Here is an 18,057-nt window from a genome sequence, read left to right as displayed (position 1 = left end):
CTATGTGTTCCTGGTGCCACCTTCCTGTAACCAGAAGCTATGCAATGGGTGGGGGAATGGTGGCGGGAGGCAGGTTCACAGGTCTGCAGTTCAGTTCTTTCCAGTGGGTTCAGCCACAAATTCAGACCACTTATGCTAGAAAGCTGTTCCTGGCCTTTCATGATCTCCTGAGTGAGGATTTTACTGCCAAGAGGGCCCCTGGGGGTTGGGGGTGGGGGTGGGGGGTTTCCATGTCTGTGGCTTTCTTTGTCTGGTATTGGTGATCTGTGGAATGCGGCCACCCTTTGCACTGCTTCCCTGTGGCTCAGCCTCAATGTGTACCAGCCACCCAGACCTGATTGTCACCTCTGCCCCTCTGGTCTGATCTTCCCAGTGGGGCTGCACCCCAACCTTTTACTGCTATTGCACCCACTGGTGCCAAGGCAGGCACTGGACCATGTCTGTGGCTCCTGTCTTTGTCCTTCCCCCACCCTGTCTCCCCTGAATACTCTGATATGCTCACCTTCAGATGTCTCAATGAGTGGATCCATCAGACAGACATATTTGTATGTTGATCAGGGGGCCCTTTGTTGAATTATAACTATCCAACTTGTTGTAACTTCAAGGGGAGAGGCCTGAAGGTCTTCACATACTGCCATGATGGTGATGTCACACTGTCCTGACTTCTTAATGTTTTCATGTGTAGCTAGCTTGGGGGAATTCTGAAAGTGTGACTCACTTAAGGGGCAAGTAGAGAAAGAATGAAGACAGAGGTGCAAATAAGCCACCGATAGTCCTAATCATTGAGTAAGGAGAATCAGGTGGTGTCTGGGAGTTCAAACAGGAAGGTGCTCACAGGTGAGACCCAATTGATACTCACCTCTATGTCCCTATTATATTCAGCAAAGACTCAAATACCAAGCACTGATACAAGTACCTCCTTTATTAAGGTATTTAATCCGCAGAACAACCCCACGGCAGTGCGTGGTGGGCACCATTTTCATCGTCCTCATCCCCATTTCACAGATGGGGAAACTGAAAACAAAAAGGTAAGTAGCAGAGCTGAGGTTTGAATCCAGGCAGTCTGGCCCCCAAGGTCAGCCTTGGAAACCCTCCTATGGTTGGTTACAGGCACACAGGCTGGTTGACCCAAAAAGTCTGGCATGGAAAGAAAATTCAATGGGAAGGATGCATGAAAGAAATGCACTAAATTCTTATATGAACACCGTTGTTTTAAAGTTTAAATAAGACTCTACCCCAAATGTTACCTCTCCCTCTTACCTCTCTCCTCATTAGCCTACACATAGTATTTGTTTCTTAAAATATGGGGAGTCTTTAAAACAAATTAGGGTGCCAAATATGTCACAGATTTGTCCTGTGGTAATTCAGACCATGCCCACTCCAGGAGACAAGGTGTCTGGTGAGTGTGTGTCTTCCACCAGATTGATTCCCATTAAAAAGTTATTGGCAGCCACTGGTGATAGCTTATTTTGTGACAGTCCCCCTATGCTTTTGGGGTGACCAAAAAAGATCTTGGGGTACCAATCCTGATGAACGAATGCTCTCCTCTCCCAGGGCCCCAGAGGGATGCTGGGCTGCATAGCCTTCAGACTCTGGAAAACAAATCTTTCTTAAATTTTACTCTACACTAATAGGAAAAGAGAATACTGATTAAACATATGCTGATTTCTCACATGAAAATGACATTAAAGGAAATTCACCACTGTCTTACCAGGGAAAATAATATTTATTTTTAACTCTCCCATTTTTTAAACATTTTTTTTTTTTTTTTAGTTTCAAAAATAAATAAATAAATAAATAACTCTCCCATTTTCCTAAACAGGAGACAAAGCCCTTCTTTCACTGAGTCCCTACTCTGGTGCTGGGTTGTCTCCCCCACAGGTGTTAACCCTACAGCAAACCTTTCAAACAGAATGTGTTTTCCTCTTGTAGATATCCCCAAACTGCCTTAAACCATGACATCATTTCATAAGCATTCCCAGAAAAAAAGTCTGTCTCAGGAGCATTAAAAAATTTACAAAGCATGAGGTACCTAGAATAATAAAATTCATGGAGGCAGAAAGTAAAGTAGAGGTTACCAGGATGGGAAGAGGGAGAGTTAGTCTGTAATGGATACATAGTTTGTGTTTGAAGTGATGAAAAAGTTTTGGGTAAGGATAATGGTTATAGTTACATAACAACCTGAACATATTTAATGCCACTGAATTGTGCACTTACAAATGGTTAAAATGATAAATATTATGTAATGTATATTTTACCACAGTAAAACTAATAAGAAAATAAAATTTTAAAAAGCGCCCTCTACAATCAAGATTGAAAGGACAGATAGGAATGGCGGCAGCGGGGCGCACTTTTTGAGTTCTCCGTCGGATCTTATCAGAAACGGGAAGCTTATAACCCATCAAAGGACTCTCTGCTCATCACGCAGAACAGCGAAGAGACTCGCGCAGGGATTTCTTGCAGGTGGGGAAAAATTGGGCGAGCAGGGGAAGAAGGAAGGGAGCGGAGCGGAGACACGCCGCACCTGCGGCGGCGGTGGGGACGCGGGTTGGAATCGCGGTCCACACCTGTGGCGGTAGAAATTCGGCCCCCACCCTTGGGTTGTGGAAATCTGCTCCGCACCTGTGCCTGTGAAATTCCAGCCCACACCCACGGCTACAGATACGCAGGATATCCCAGGACGGAGGAGAGCCCGGAAGCCAGGAGGTGGGCGTTTTGCCCTGCGTCCCACAGCGGACCTCTCCCGCTGCAGGGGCAGCATATCCAGCATTAACTTCAGCTAATAACCTCAGTTGGTCCTTGGGCCGGACAAGGAACACAGACTCCGTGCCTGGGCACCTCCCCCCGCTCTTCCGACCCTACCCCCGCCTTTCTAGAGACTTGATCTAGCCCCTGCACTAAGGAGCAGCGGCAGATTACAGAGGCGCCTTGGAGCCCGGGCTCCGGGAGGACAGGCGGGCGGCTCTGGCCCAGGGAGGAGGCTAGGAGCTGGGAATCTTCCGCCCCCAGCCACCACCTTTTCTGGCCTGCGGGAAGAGTGTTAAGACAGCGGGGCTGGGAAAGAGAAGACCCCTCCTTCCATCCCCAGCCCCCACCCTTTCTAGCCAGCCTAGAACGGGGCAACCACATCCCCAGATGCAGAGACGCAGGGGTTCCCAGGACAAAAGAGAGAACACAAAAGCCAGGTGGCGGACTCTACTTTGCGTCCCACAGCAGACCTCTCCCCCCCCCCCCCAGAGGGAGGATATCTAGCATTTGAGGCTATTAACTCCATACCTGGGCCCCTCCCCCCGCTCTTCCAATCCTACCCCCACCCTTCCAGAGACTTGAACTGGCTCCTGATCTGAAGAGCAGTGTCAGATTACAGAGGAGCCTTGGGGTTTGGGCTATGGGAAGACTGGCCGCTGGCTCTGGCCCAGGGAAGAGGCTGAGAAGAGTGTGGTTTGCCCTGGCCTAGGAGACAGGAGACTCATCCACCCCCAGATACCACCGTTTCTGGCCTGTGGGTGGGGTGTGACACAGCTGGGCTGGGAAAGAAGACCCTCTTTCCATCCCCAGCCCCCACCCTTTCTGGCCTGCCTAGGGCGGGGCAATTACATCGGCGGAGGCACTCCCAGGGATCAGCAGTAAGTGGCAGATACAGCACTCAGCTTTCAGCAGCTGAGGAATTCCCTGCCGGCCACACACACACACAGGGAAGAGGTGCCCTAAGACTCAGGAGAGCTGGACACAGGGCTGGTGGTGCTATTCTCAGTGTGCATATGTGCCGGCAAGGGCAGAAACTGCACTGACTTTGTAAAACCTACTGTCCAGACCCCTCAGCCCCACGCATCTAAAGCTGCAGCCTCAGAGTCACTCTGGGCACCAGGTGACCGGCTCTACCGGCACAATACGCAGGGGACTCTGTGCTACAGCAAAGAACAACCTGGAGATTACTTGGTGGGCTTAAGCCACAACTGGCGCTGTTTTTTTTGTTCTGTGTTGATTTGTCTTTATATTTTTGACATCTTTGCCTGTGTCGAGTGAGGACTCTGTGCTACAGCAGAGAACAACCTGGAGATTACTTGGTGGGCTTAAGCCACAACTGGCGCTGTTTTTTTTGTTTGTTTGTTTGTTTTTTTGTTCTGTTTTGATTTGTCTTTATATTTTTGACATCTTTGCCTGTGTCGAGTGGGGACTCTGTGCTACAGCAGAGAACAACCTGGAGATTACTTGGTGGGCTTAAGCCACAACTGGCGCTGTTTTTTTTGTTCTGTGTTGATTTGTCTTTATATTTTTGACATCTTTGCCTGTGTCGAGTGAGGACTCTGTGCTACAGCAGAGAACAACCTGGAGATTACTTGGTGGGCTTAAGCCACAACTGGCGCTGTTTTTTTTTTCGTTTGTTTGTTTTTTTGTTCTGTTTTGATTTGTCTTTATATTTTTGACATCTTTGCCTGTGTCGAGTGGAGACTCTGTGCTACAGCAGAGAACAACCTGGAGATTACTTGGTGGGCTTAAGCCACAACTGGCGCTGTTTTTTTTGTTCTGTGTTGATTTGTCTTTATATTTTTGACATCTTTGCCTGTGTCGAGTGAGGACTCTGTGCTACAGCAGAGAACAACCTGGAGATTACTTGGTGGGCTTAAGCCACAACTGGCGCTGGTTTTTTTTGTTTGTTTGTTTGTTTTTTTGTTCTGTTTTGATTTGTCTTTATATTTTTGACATCTTTGCCTGTGTCGAGTGGGGACTCTGTGCTACAGCAGAGAACAACCTGGAGATTACTTGGTGGGCTTAAGCTACAACTGGCGCTGTGGTTTTTTTTTTGTTCTGTTTTGATTTGTCTTTATATTTCTGACATCTTTGCCTGTGTCGAGTGGGGGTTGTCGACTGCTTTTTTACATGTGAATGTATTTGACTTTTTCCTTGTTGTTATTGTTGTGCTTGGTGATTTGCTTTGTTCTGTAATTGCCCTACCAGTGCCCAGCTTAAGAGGCACAAGATTCAACATACCCAGCGGCCAACTCCAGACCAAGCCAGAGTACTACCAGGTTTGACCTACAAGTGACACACCCAGAGGGGATTCTTTACAGGCACATAGAGGCCAAAGGGCAAACCACATCTAAGCGGTCAACCCTCACGCAGCAGAATACCCTGCATGGGCAAAGCCAAGTCTCACAACTAGTCAGCCTAGGAGTTAACTCCACCTACTCACAAGCGAAAAGCAATTAAGGATCTTCTTTAACAGGACAATATACACAACACAAGAGTCACTTTTAGAGCACACGCAGGAGAGAAGAACGAAGTAGTGCAAGTCAAATATAAAGGACATTTATTATATACTAATCCAGCAAGAACTAAGAACTCCAGGGCATCTACCTAATACATCGAAGCAAACACAGAGAGTCAGCCAGAATGAGGAAACAAAGAAACATATCCCAAATAAAAGAACAGAAGAAACCTTCAGAAATGGAACTAAATGAAGCAGAGGTAACCAAACTGTCAGAGACAGAGTTCAGAATACTGATGATAAGAATGTTTAAGGAACTTAGAGAGGACATCAAGAAGGATGTAGAAATCATAACGAACAACCAGTTAGAACTAAAGAACACAGTTACCGAAATAAAGAACTCACTTGAAGGAATTAACAGCAGGTTAGATGAAGCAGAGGATCGAATCAGCGACTTAGAAGACAAGTTAGCAGAGATCACCCAAACAGAACAACAGAAAGAAAAAAGAATAAAAAACAATGAAGATGGTTTAAGAGACCTATGGGATAATATCAAGTGCAACAACATGCACATCATAGGAATATCAGAAGGTGAAGAGAAGAAACAAGGGATTGAGAACATATTTGAAGTAATAATGTCTGAAAATTTCCCTAACCTGATGAAGGAAACCAACATACAAGTCCAGGAAGTGCAGAGAGTTCCAACCAGGATAAACCCAAACAGGTCCACTCCAAGACACATTATAGTTAAAATGGCAAAGGTTAAAGACAAAGAGAGAATCCTAAAAGCAGCAAGAGAAAGACAGAGGGTTACATACAAGGGAACTCCCATAAGACTATCAAATGACTTTTCTGCAGAAACATTGAAGGCCAGGAGGGAGTGGCAGGAGATACTCAAAGTGATGGAAAACAAAGGCCTACAACCTAGGTTGCTTTATCCAGCAAGGCTATCATTTAAAATTGACGGGGAGATAAAGAGCTTCCCAGAAAAGAATAAGCTAAAGGAATTCATTACCACCAGGCCAGCATTGCAAGAAATACTAAAAGGACTTCTGTAAATAGAAGAAAGATGAAAACAATCTAACTACAAATTTAAAAATGGCAATAACTATGTACTTATCAATAATCACTTTAAATGTAAATGGTTTAAATGCTCCAATCAAGAGACATAGGGTGGCTGAATGGATAAGAAAGCAAGACCCTTGTATATGCTGTATACAAGAGACTCACCTCAGATCAAAAGACACACACAGGCTAAAAGTGAAGGGTTGGAGTAAGATATTCCATGCAAATGGAAATGAGAAAGAAGCTGGAGTTGCAATACTTATCTCTGACAAAATAGACTTTAAAATGAAGAAAATATTAAAAGACAAAGATGGACACTATATAATAATAAAGGGATCAATTCGACAAGAGGATATAACCCTAGTAAACATCTATGCACCCAACATAGGAGCACCTAAATATATAAAACAGATATTGACTGACATAAAGATGGAGATCAACAGTAACACTATCATAGTAGGGGACTTCAACACACCTCTGACAACAAGGGACAGGTCTTCCAGACAGAAAATCAATACGGAAACAACAGCCTTAAATGACACATTGGACCACTTGGATTTAACCGATATTTTCAGAGCATTCCACCCCAATGCTGCAGAATACACGTTCTTCTCAAGCGCACATGGAACATTCTCCAAGATAGACCATATGTTAGGCCACAAAGCAAGTCTGGATAAATTTAAGAAAATTGAAATCATACCAATTGTCTTCTCTGACCACAGTGCTATGAAATTAGAAATGAACTACAGGAAAAAGACTGGAAGACACACAAATTCATGGAGGCTGAATAATATGTTACTAAACAATGAATGGGTCAAACAGGAGATCAAGGAAGAAATCAAAAGATATCTCGAGACAAACGAAAATGAAAATACAACGACCCAAAATCTATGGGATGCTGCGAAAGCAGTCCTAAGAGGGAAGTTCATAGCACTGCAGGCCTACCTAAAGAAACAAGAAACATCACTAATCAACAGTTTATCTTCACACTTAAGGGGTCTGGAAAAAGAACAACAAAATAAGCCCAAAGGGAGTACAAGGAAGGAGATAATAAAGATCAGAGCGGAAATAAATGAAATAGAAACCAGAAAAACAATACAAAAGATCAATGAATCCAAGAGTTGGTTCTTAGAGAAGATAAACAAAATTGACAAACCTTTAGCCAGACTCATTAAAAAAAGAGAGGACCCAAATTAATAAAATCAGTAATGAAAGAGGAGAAGTGACAACAGACACGCAGAGATACAAAAATCCTAAGAAATTACTATGAGCAACTGTATGCCAACAAATTTGACAACCTGGAAGAAATGGACAATTTCCTAGATGCATACAACCTCCCAAGGCTAACTCAAGAGGAGACAGAAAACCTGAATAGACTGATTACCACCAAGGAAATTGAATCAGTAATCAACAATCTCCCAACAAACAAAAGCCCTGGACCAGATGGCTTTACAGGTGAATTTTACAGAACGTTCAAAAAGAATTGTCACCTATTCTCCTCAAACTCTTCCAAAAATCCAGAGGAGGAAGACTCCCAAACACTTTTACGAAGCCACTATCACCCTGATCCCAAAATCAGACAAAGACACCACAAAAAAGAAAACTACAGGCCGATATCGCTAATGAACATAGATGCAAAAATCCTCAACAAAATACTAGCAAACAGAATTCAGCAATATATTGAAAAGATTATACACCATGATCAAGTGGGATTCATCCCTGGTATGCAAGGGTGGTTCAACATCCATAAATCAATTAATGTGATACACCACATTAACAAAATGAAAAATAAAAATCATATGATCATATCAATTGACGAGAAAAAGCATTTGATAAAATTCAGCAGCCATTCATGATAAAAACCCTTAAGAAAGTGGGAATAGAGGGATCATATCTCAACATAATAAAGGCCATATATGATAGACCCACAGCTAACATCATACTCAATGGGGAAAAACTAAAACCATTCCCCTTAAAATCAGGAACAAGGCAAGGCTGCCCACTTTCTCCACTTCTATTCAACATAGTGCTGGAAGTTCTAGCCACAGCAATCAGACAAGAAAAAGAAATAAAAGGCATCCAAATCGGTAAGGAGGAAGTAAAACTGTCATTATATGCAGATGATATGATACTATATTTAGAGAACCCTAAAGACTCCACCAAGAAACTATTAGAGCTGATAGATGAATTTAGTAAAGTAGCAGGATACAAAATTAATATTCAGAAATCAGTTGCATTTGTATATACCAATAATAAAACATCAGAAGGAGAAATAAAAAAGCAATTCCATTTACAATTGCTCCAAAGACTATAAAATACCTGGGAATAAATTTAACCAAAGAAGTAAAAGATCTGTACTCAGAAAATTATAAGACACTGAAGAAAGAAATGAAAGAAGATACAAATAGATGGAAACACATACCATGTTCATGGATAGGAAGAATTAATATAGTTAAAATGTCCATACTGCCTAAGGCAATATATATATTCAACGCAATTCCTATCAAACTACCAACGACATTTTTCACAGAAATAGAACATATAATCCTAAAATTTATATGGGATAACAAAAGACCCCGGATATCTTCAACAATCTTGAGAAATAAGAACAAAGTGGGAGGTATAACAATACCTGACTTCAAATTATACTACAAGGCTACAGTAATCAAAACAGCATGGTACTGGCATAAAAACAGACCCATAGATCAATGGAACAGAATAGAGAGTCCAGAAATAAATCCATGCCTATATGGCCATTTAATCTATGACAATGGAAGCAAGAATGTACGGTGGGGTAAAGACAGTCTATTCAATAAATGGTGCTGGGAAACTTGGACAGACACATGCAAAAAGATGAAGCTGGATCACCTCCTTACACCACATACAAAAATAAATTCAAAATGGCTTAAAGATTTAAATGTAAGATCTGAAACCATAAAATTCCTAGAAGAAAATATAGGAAGAAACTTCACAGACATTACCCGGAGTAAGATTTTTACTGATATATCCTCATGAGGGAAGTAAGAGAAAAATAAACATGTGGGATTACATCAAACTAAAAAGCTTTTTCACAGCAAAGGAAACCATCAATAAAACAAAAAGGGATCCTACTGATTGGGAAAAGATATTTGCCAATGATATATCTGATAAGGGGTTAATATCACAAATTTATAAAAAACTCACTCAACTCAACTCCAAAAAACAAACAACCCAATTAAAAAATGGGCAGAGGACATGAAGAGACATTTTTCTAAAAAGGACACACAGATGGCAAACAGACATATGAAGAAATGTTCAACCTCACTAACCATTAGAGAAATGCAAATAAAAACCACAATGAGATACCACCTCACCCCAGTCAGGATGGCTATCATCAATAAATCAACAAACAACAAGTGCTGGCGTGGATGCGGAGAAAAGGGAACGCTGGTGCACTGTTGGTGGGAATGCAGATTGGTGCAGCCACTATGGAAAACAGTTTGGAGGTATCTCAAAAATCTGAAAATGGAACTACCTTATGATCCAGCAATCCCACTCCTAGGTATCTATCCGGAGAAATCCAAAACTCCAATTCAAAAATCTTTATGCACTCCTATGTTTATTGCAGCACTATACACAATAGCCAAGACCTGGAAACAACCGAAATGCCCATCAGTAGATGACTGGATTAAGAAACTGTGGTACATTTATACAATGGAGTATTACGCAGCCATAAAGAAGAAAGAAATCTTACCATTTGCAACAACATGGATGGACCTAGAGAACATTATGTTAAGTGAAATAAGTCAGAAAGAGAAAGACAAATACCATATGATCTCACTTATATGCGGAATCTAAAGAAAAGAATAAGTGAATGAACTAATCAGAAACAGTTTTGGAAACATGGAGGAAAAACAGAGGGTTGCTAGAGGGGCGGGGAGGTGGGGATAAGGGGAAGGTGAGAGGTTTTGGGAACGTACAGAGGGATAGTGGATGGGGGGAGGGGGGGTTCACACAGTGTGAGGGATATAAATGATAAACGTCTAAGTTTTGCTTTGTCTTGTGCACCTGAAACTAATTAAAAATAAATAAATTAATTAAAAAAAAATTTTTTAAAAGCAATATAGCAGTTCTCTGTAAGTTCCTTGAGCCAAACACAATCATTATGAGCACATTGTTATTCTAAGCCTTTTTTATATATGTTTTTCTTTTTTCTTATCTAACTCTGGAAAAAAAATACATTACCACTGAAACTAGTATAAAGACACAGAGGAACAATCATAAATGACTGTTAAGGCATAAATCCATCATCCAGAAGCAACCATTTTAGTATTTCTTTCTGTTGTCTTTGAAAAATTGTAATTGAAATCATAGCCAATCATTTTCTTTCATTTTTTCATTTTTTTTAAAAACTGAGAATAGCTTTTTTGGTTTTCCTGATTATGTATAACTAATTCATACTCATAGTGAAAAATTCATAAAATAGAGAAAACTGAGAAAAGTTAAAAACCTTGAAATCCCAGCAAGATATTTATTGCTAGCCAGACTGAATATCTTTCCAGGCTTTTCAAAAAAGCTTTAATATACATTTTGCTCTATTACCGGTGAACATTTAGGTTTAAATGAAAATTGCAATCCTAAAAAACTATCTGGCCTTTTTTTTTTTTCACGTTGGAATTCCAATCAATATTCTAATGAAATCCTTCATGAAGATTATTTCTATGCCTGCCTTTTTCTGGGACAATTAGGTTATTTCCAAGTCCCAACCCTCCCCCAAATAAATGGAACTGTTATTGAAATCTTATACACAAAACTTTTTTTCCATCTAGACATGTTTGCTTAGGACAGAATCCAAAAGTTAATTTAGAGGGTCAAAGGTCAGATCCATTTTCAAAACCAAAAATGTTCCCTCATCCCTCTCATTCCTCTCCTCATGCTGCTAAAAAGTAAAGTTAGCCCTAAAATTCTGGATAGAAAAAAAGGGAAAATGTCGGCAGAGCAGAAATTAATATTACAAATAACTTGGAGTGCAAAGAATTTACTCAATGTGTGAATGCACTCTGGTAAATAAACATATGTGTCAGTGTATTAGTATTCATGATGAGAGAGAGAGAGCGACAGAGAGAGAGAGAGAGAGAGAGAGAGAGAGAGAGAGAGAGAGAGAATGAAAGACACATTTTAAAGAAATTGGCTCATGGAATTATGGAGGCTTGCAAGTCCAAAATCTACAGGATGGGCTGGCAGTCTAGAGACCCAGGAAAGAGTCAATGTTATAGTTTAAGTCTGAAGGTGATCTGCTGCAGAATTCCCTCTTACTTTGGGGGAGGTCAGTCTTTTGTTCTATTCAGGCCTTCAGCTGATTGGAGGAGGCCCACACACATTGAGAGAAATCTGTTTTATTCCAAGTCCACTGATTCAAATGTTCATCTCATCCAAAAACATCCTCACAGAAACATCTAGAATAATGTGTGACCACATATCTGGGCACTGTGGTCCATGCACGTTGACACATAAAATGAACTGTCACAGTCAGTAATGTTTATTTGTTTAATAATACACCTAATCATAATAAAAACTCTCCTTTTGTGGGCATCAGCTATTTGTTTTACATATTAGGTTGGTGCAAAAGTAATTGCGGTTTTTGCAATTATTTTTAACCTTTTAAATCATAATTACTTTTGCACCAACCTAATATGTTATTGTTATATATGCATTACATATATCATTCCTAATCTCAGACAACCATGCAAGATAAAAAGAATTGTCCACATTATTTTAGATGAGAAAATTTAAGCTTAAAGGAAGTTATGCTACAAAAGGTGCAAGGCTGGCACTTGGGAGAGCTGGAATTCAAACCCATCTTCAGTTAATCCATAACACTAGGTTTTCCATCCACCCCTGCTAGCTGGTCAGGGACAACTAGATGTAGCAAAGATTGTGTAGTTTCCCTTAGTATTGTTCTCCCCTTTTTTCATGGGAGTAGAATTTTAGCCAGGCACATGACAATCCAGAATAAAGATTACATTTCCGAGATGCCCTGAGTTAGCTGTGACCACATGACCATATTCTAGACAAGGGGATGAAAGCAGATGTGGCAATTTCCTAGTCATGCCTTAAAGGAAAAGAGCTACCCTCTCTCCTCCTTTCCTCTTCCTGTGGATTGGGATGCAGATGTTGTTCATCTTGGAAAATGCAGCCTGAGGCAATACCTCAGAGTTGTCAGTATAACAGCATAGAAGGAGCCAGACAGAGTTCCCCAACAGCCCTACTGATCCTGTTCTATTTTTGTTCAGACTATTATAAGGACATAATAAAAATCCTATTTCTTTATTTTAGGTCTGTGTATGCTTACTAAGATGAAAACAAATGTGAGGTTTACAAAGATATCATCATAAAAAGAAAAGCAGGTTCTGAAGTTCACCAACCTGATGGATTCATTATATAATGCTCCAGAATGCCTACCTGTTAGTAGAAACAAAAGTGGAAGAAGGAGTACATGCATACTGCAGTTGATGTTCTAGATTCTAAAAAAAAACTCTATGGACCTGAATCATAATCTAAATAACTATTCCTTACTTTGGTGATTGTACGACAATATGAATCTACTTAATGCTACTGAACTGTACACTTAAAAATGCATAAGACAGTACACTTTATGTTATATATATTTTGTCACACTTTTTAAATAAAATATAGAGTGATAGTTTTCAAACGTTTTTAGTAGTAAGACCTTTTTTTCCAAACAACTCCTAGGCCGTACCTAGTATATAAAATGGACAAAGTGATTCAATCTGGTTGGACAGGGGACTAAACACTGCCTTTCCCTTCTTCCCCATCCTTGCTCACTGTGGACTATTGACAAGCTTGAAGACTTAAAAATCTCATTTGTAAAACATGGATCTAGAGCTTTAGTGGAATATTAAAATTTGATTTATTAACAAACAAATATGGCAAAATGTAACTGAGGACATAAAAGTCTGAATAAATGGAAAGATGTACCCATTTGTGAATAAGATTCAATTCTCCCAGATTAATCTTTAAATTCAATTTCATACCAACCAAAATCTTGATGGGAAGTTTTTTGTAGAACTTGACACAAATAAGGAATGAGACTGGCACCACATTCTTTATCAATCTTCATGAGATCTTTAAACAGAAAGCCAGGTAGAGCCAGATTAGCAGCTTGGGGAGGCTTTGGCAATGTGTACAGAACCTTCCCTTGGTCCTGCTATGCTAGAGATACTGACCACATACAAAGGTCTCCTCACCCTGCCTCAAATCCCATGGAAATTACTTGGATGGTTATTTTTAAAAAGGGATAAATCAATAAGGATGAGGTGAATTGAGTAGACAACAATGGAAAAGACATGCCTGCAAGCCTCTGTAAGACAAAGTGAACAAAGGAGCCTGAGCTGTCTCATTAGGTGAGAGAAGTCTCCACCCATTGGCCTGCAAAAGGAGTCTGAGGAAATAAAACAAAATAATTTTTTAAAGTCTGAAAAACAAAGACACTTTACATCATTTTCATTTAAGATAACACATTTCAAATATCACAAATTAACCAAATAACACTAATCATACAATACACATTAAAGAAATAAGTGTGTACTAAAGTAACCGTATAGATTTCAGGTCAAGATGGCAGAGAAAAACACTGTGCTTGCCTCTTCTGATAACCACATCAAAATTACAACTAAACTACAGAACAACCATTATTGAGAATTGTCCGAAGTTTAGTTGAAGAGAAGTCTTACAACAAAGGACAAACAGAAGAGTCCACCTCGAGACTGGTAGGGAGCATAGCAATGTGGAATGGGATGGTTTCACAACCACGTGTGACCATTAGAAATCAGGAAGAATATCTTGGCTGTGGAGGTCCCCTGGAGGAGCGAGAGGGTCCCAGTCCCACACCAGGCTCCCCAGCCCAGGATTCCAGGGTTGAGAGAAGCCCCCATAACTCTGGCTGTGAAAACCATCAGAGATTGTGGTTGGGTGAAACAGGATGGCTGGAGCCCCATTTCTCTTAAAGGGCCTGTGCATGGACTAACTACGTGGACTCACTCGCTCTGAGCCACAGCACTGAGACAGCAGCTTGAAAGGCACCAGGAACATATGGAAAGGAACTCAGTTGTCTGGCTTCAGAGTGAGGACTGAAGGGGCAGCTTTCCCCCAAACAGAAGTGCTAGCAGAATCTACTGTTTTTTTGTTGAGCTCTCCCCCTCCTAATGTGCAAACACAGGAGGCTGCCATATCTGAGTTTTTGTCAACCTAGCTAACATTGTTTGTCTGCCCCACCCTAGATTCCCTTAGATCCCACCCTACTCAACTTTACAGCACACCCAAGCTGCTTCCAGTGTCTTTTCCATACAAAGGGCCTGTGTTGGCTCATGCAATGGACTTTGCTAAAATATCTCAAAGGTTCACAAAACCCAAATAAGCAGCATCTGGTTTCATATTTCGTGCTGAGTAGCCCAAGCCAAGCACTAGTGGCAGCTGGCCTTGGTTTGCAGCTTGGTCTCTCAAGGCACTTCTAAATCCAGCATGGGCGGCGGCCATCTGTGGATTGTTCTGTGGCTCATGCCTTGGCAGGGTACAGGCTGTGCCTTAACTTGGCCTTGGCAGTGCCCCTCCCAGGAGGCCCTGGAACTATCAAGCCTGGTGGCCAGCTTTAGACCCAGCTGGAACATCACTTGGATGACTCCTAGAACAACATACCTAAAAGGCAGACTGGGCAGGTACAAGAGCCCTGCTAAAGTGAATCTTGTTCTGTCAGCTCCTCCACTGTGGTCACCACCAGTCCTTACAAAAAATTAGCCTGAGGGCCAGTCCCTCCCATTAATGTGCCACCAGAAATCAAGGCTCAACAACAACAGGAGGACACACACAAGCCACACAAAGGACATGCCTGAAGCACCCAGTTCAGGTGACAGGGAAGACTGTGCCACTGGGCCCCACAGCACACCTATTACATAAGTTACCTACCACTAAGACTGGAAGACACAGCAGCCCTATCTAATACATAGAAACAAACACAGGGAGGCAGCCAAAATGGGGAGACAAAGAAACGTGTCCCAAATGAAAGAACAGAGCAAAGCTTCAGAAAAAGAACTAAAAAAAACAGAGAAGCAATCTACCAGATGCAGAGTTCAAAACACTGGTTATAAGGATGCTCAATGATCTTAGTGAGAACTTCAACATAGAGATAAGAAACATAAAAACGGAGATAAAAAAACATTAGAAAGAACCAGTCAGAAATGAAGAATACCATAACTGAAATAAAGAATACATTGGAAGGAATCAACAGCTTATTAGATGAAGCAGAGGATCAAATCAGCAAAAAGAAAAAAGAACCCAGGGTTTAAGGGGCCTCTGGGACAACATCAAGTATACCAACATTTGTGTCATATGGCTACCTGAAGAAGAAGAGAGCAAGGAATTGAAAACATATTTAAAGAAATAATGACAATAACTTCCCTAACCTGGAGAAGGACATAGACATACAAGCCCATGAAGCACAAAGGGTCCCAAAGACAATGAATCCAAAAAGGCCCACACCAAGACACATCATAATTAAAACGCCAAACGTTAAGACATAGAAAAAAATCTTAAGAGCAGCAAGAGAAAAGCAGTTAGTTACCTACAAGGGACCTCCCATTAGACTATCAGGTAACTTGAACAGAAACTTTGCAAGCCAGAAGGGACTGGAATGAAATATTCAAAGTGATAGAAAGCAAGGACCTACAACCAAGGGTAATCTACACAGTAAAGCTATCAGTTAGAATTGAAGGACAGATAAAGAGCTTCCCAGATAAGAAAAAGCTAAAGGGAGTTCATAACCACCAAACCCATATTACAAGGAATGTTAGAGGGACTTCTTTAATACCAAAAAATATATATATATAGGAATAATAAAATGGCAATAACTACATATCTCTTAACAATTACTTTAAATACAAATGAATTAAATGCTCCAATCAAAAGACAGGGGCGCTGAGTGAGAATAAATGGCTTGAGCTTGGAGCTGAGCCACGGGTGGGCAGCCAGTTTGCTCAGTGGTTGGGGCGCAGTGCTCATGACACCAATGTCGCTGGTTCGATTCCCACATGGGCCAGTGAGCTGCACCCTCTACAACTGGATTAAGGGCAGCGACTTGACCTGGAGGTGAGCTGCGCCCTCCACAACTAGATTGAAAACAACGACTTGACTTGGAGCTGAGTTGCGCCCCCACCCCCACAACTACATTGAAGGAACAGTGACTTGACATCCTGGAAACACACGCTGTTCCCCAATATTCCCCAATTTAAAAAAGGGGGAGCTGAATGGATAAGACAATAAGACCTTTATATATGCTGCTTATAAGAAACTCACTTCAGATCAAAAGAAACACACAGACTGAAAGCAAAGGTTTGGGAAAAGACATTTCATGGAAATGGAAACAAACAAACAAACAAAAATCTGGGGTAGCAATACTTACACCAGACAAAACAGACTTTAAAACAAAGGCTCTAACAAGAGACAAAGAAGGACTCAATAATCCCACTTCTCGGTATTTATCTGAAGAAACCCAAAACACTACTCCGAGGGGATGTGTGCATCCATATATATTCATTGCAGCACTGTTGACAATGGCCAAGATGTGGAGGCAACCTGGGTTTCCATTCCTAGATGAATGGAAAAAGAGGAGGTGATACATATATACAATGTAGTATTGCTCAGCCATGGACGGGAATGGGTTCTTGTCATCTGCAGTGGCATGGATGGACCTGGTGGGCTAAGTGAAGTATGTCAGAGAAAGATAGATGCAATGTGATTTTGCCTACATGTGGAATCTAAAGAACAAAATGAACAAACAAAACAGAAACAAACTCATAGATACAGAGAACATTTTGATGGTTGCCAGATTGAAAGGGGTGGGGGGGGCAGTGAAAACAAGTAAGGGATTAAAATGTAGAAATTGGCAGTTATGAAATTGTCATGGGGATATAAAGCATGTGGAATATAGTCAATAATATGGTAATAACTATGTACAGTGCCAGGTTGGTACTAGATTAGTCAGGAAAATCACTTTGTAAATTATATAAATGTCTAACCACTATGCTGTACACCTGAAACTAATGTAAAATAATATTGAATGTTAACTGTAATTGAAAAAGTAAAAGGGGGGAAGGTGATGGGAAATAAGAGGTTCAGATTTCCAGGTATAAAACAAATAAGTCATGGGGATGTAATGTACAGCATAGGGAATATCACAATATTATTATATTGTGATAGCACGGCACAGTGTCAGATGGACTTATCATGGTGATCACGTCTTTAGGTATATAAATGTTGAATAACTATGGTGTACACCTGAAACTAATATAATATTGTATTTAGCTATATTTTAATAAAAATATTTAAAAAGTAACCATATAGATCCTAAAAATATTTCTATTATGCCTAGTTTACAATCTTCTGTATAAAAGCAATTATAAATAGTTCATATCTAGAAAAAAATAACCTTTAAAATAGAATTTATCCAATTTACATATAAACACTTTGTAGGGGAAAAAAGGATATTAATAAGTAAGAATTTTTCATAGCACCAACCATTTTACTTTTTTAAGTGAACATGCTTTCATTTCTAGATTGCCCAGATTTTAATAAGATCAGATCATGGGAGGCTAGGGATTGCAAAATAAACACTGGCTGAAAATCTGGCTCATAGCACTTAGAACCCCCAGGGCTTCTCCCCAGTTTCTGCCTCTAGATGACCACCATTTTGTCCCAACCCCAAAAGAGACCTGTTTTCAAAGAAATTGAGA

Source organism: Rhinolophus sinicus, linkage group LG09 (assembly GCF_036562045.2).
Source record: "Rhinolophus sinicus isolate RSC01 linkage group LG09, ASM3656204v1, whole genome shotgun sequence".
Lineage (NCBI taxonomy): Eukaryota > Metazoa > Chordata > Mammalia > Chiroptera > Rhinolophidae > Rhinolophus > Rhinolophus sinicus.
This window is presented reverse-complemented; position numbering follows the sequence as displayed.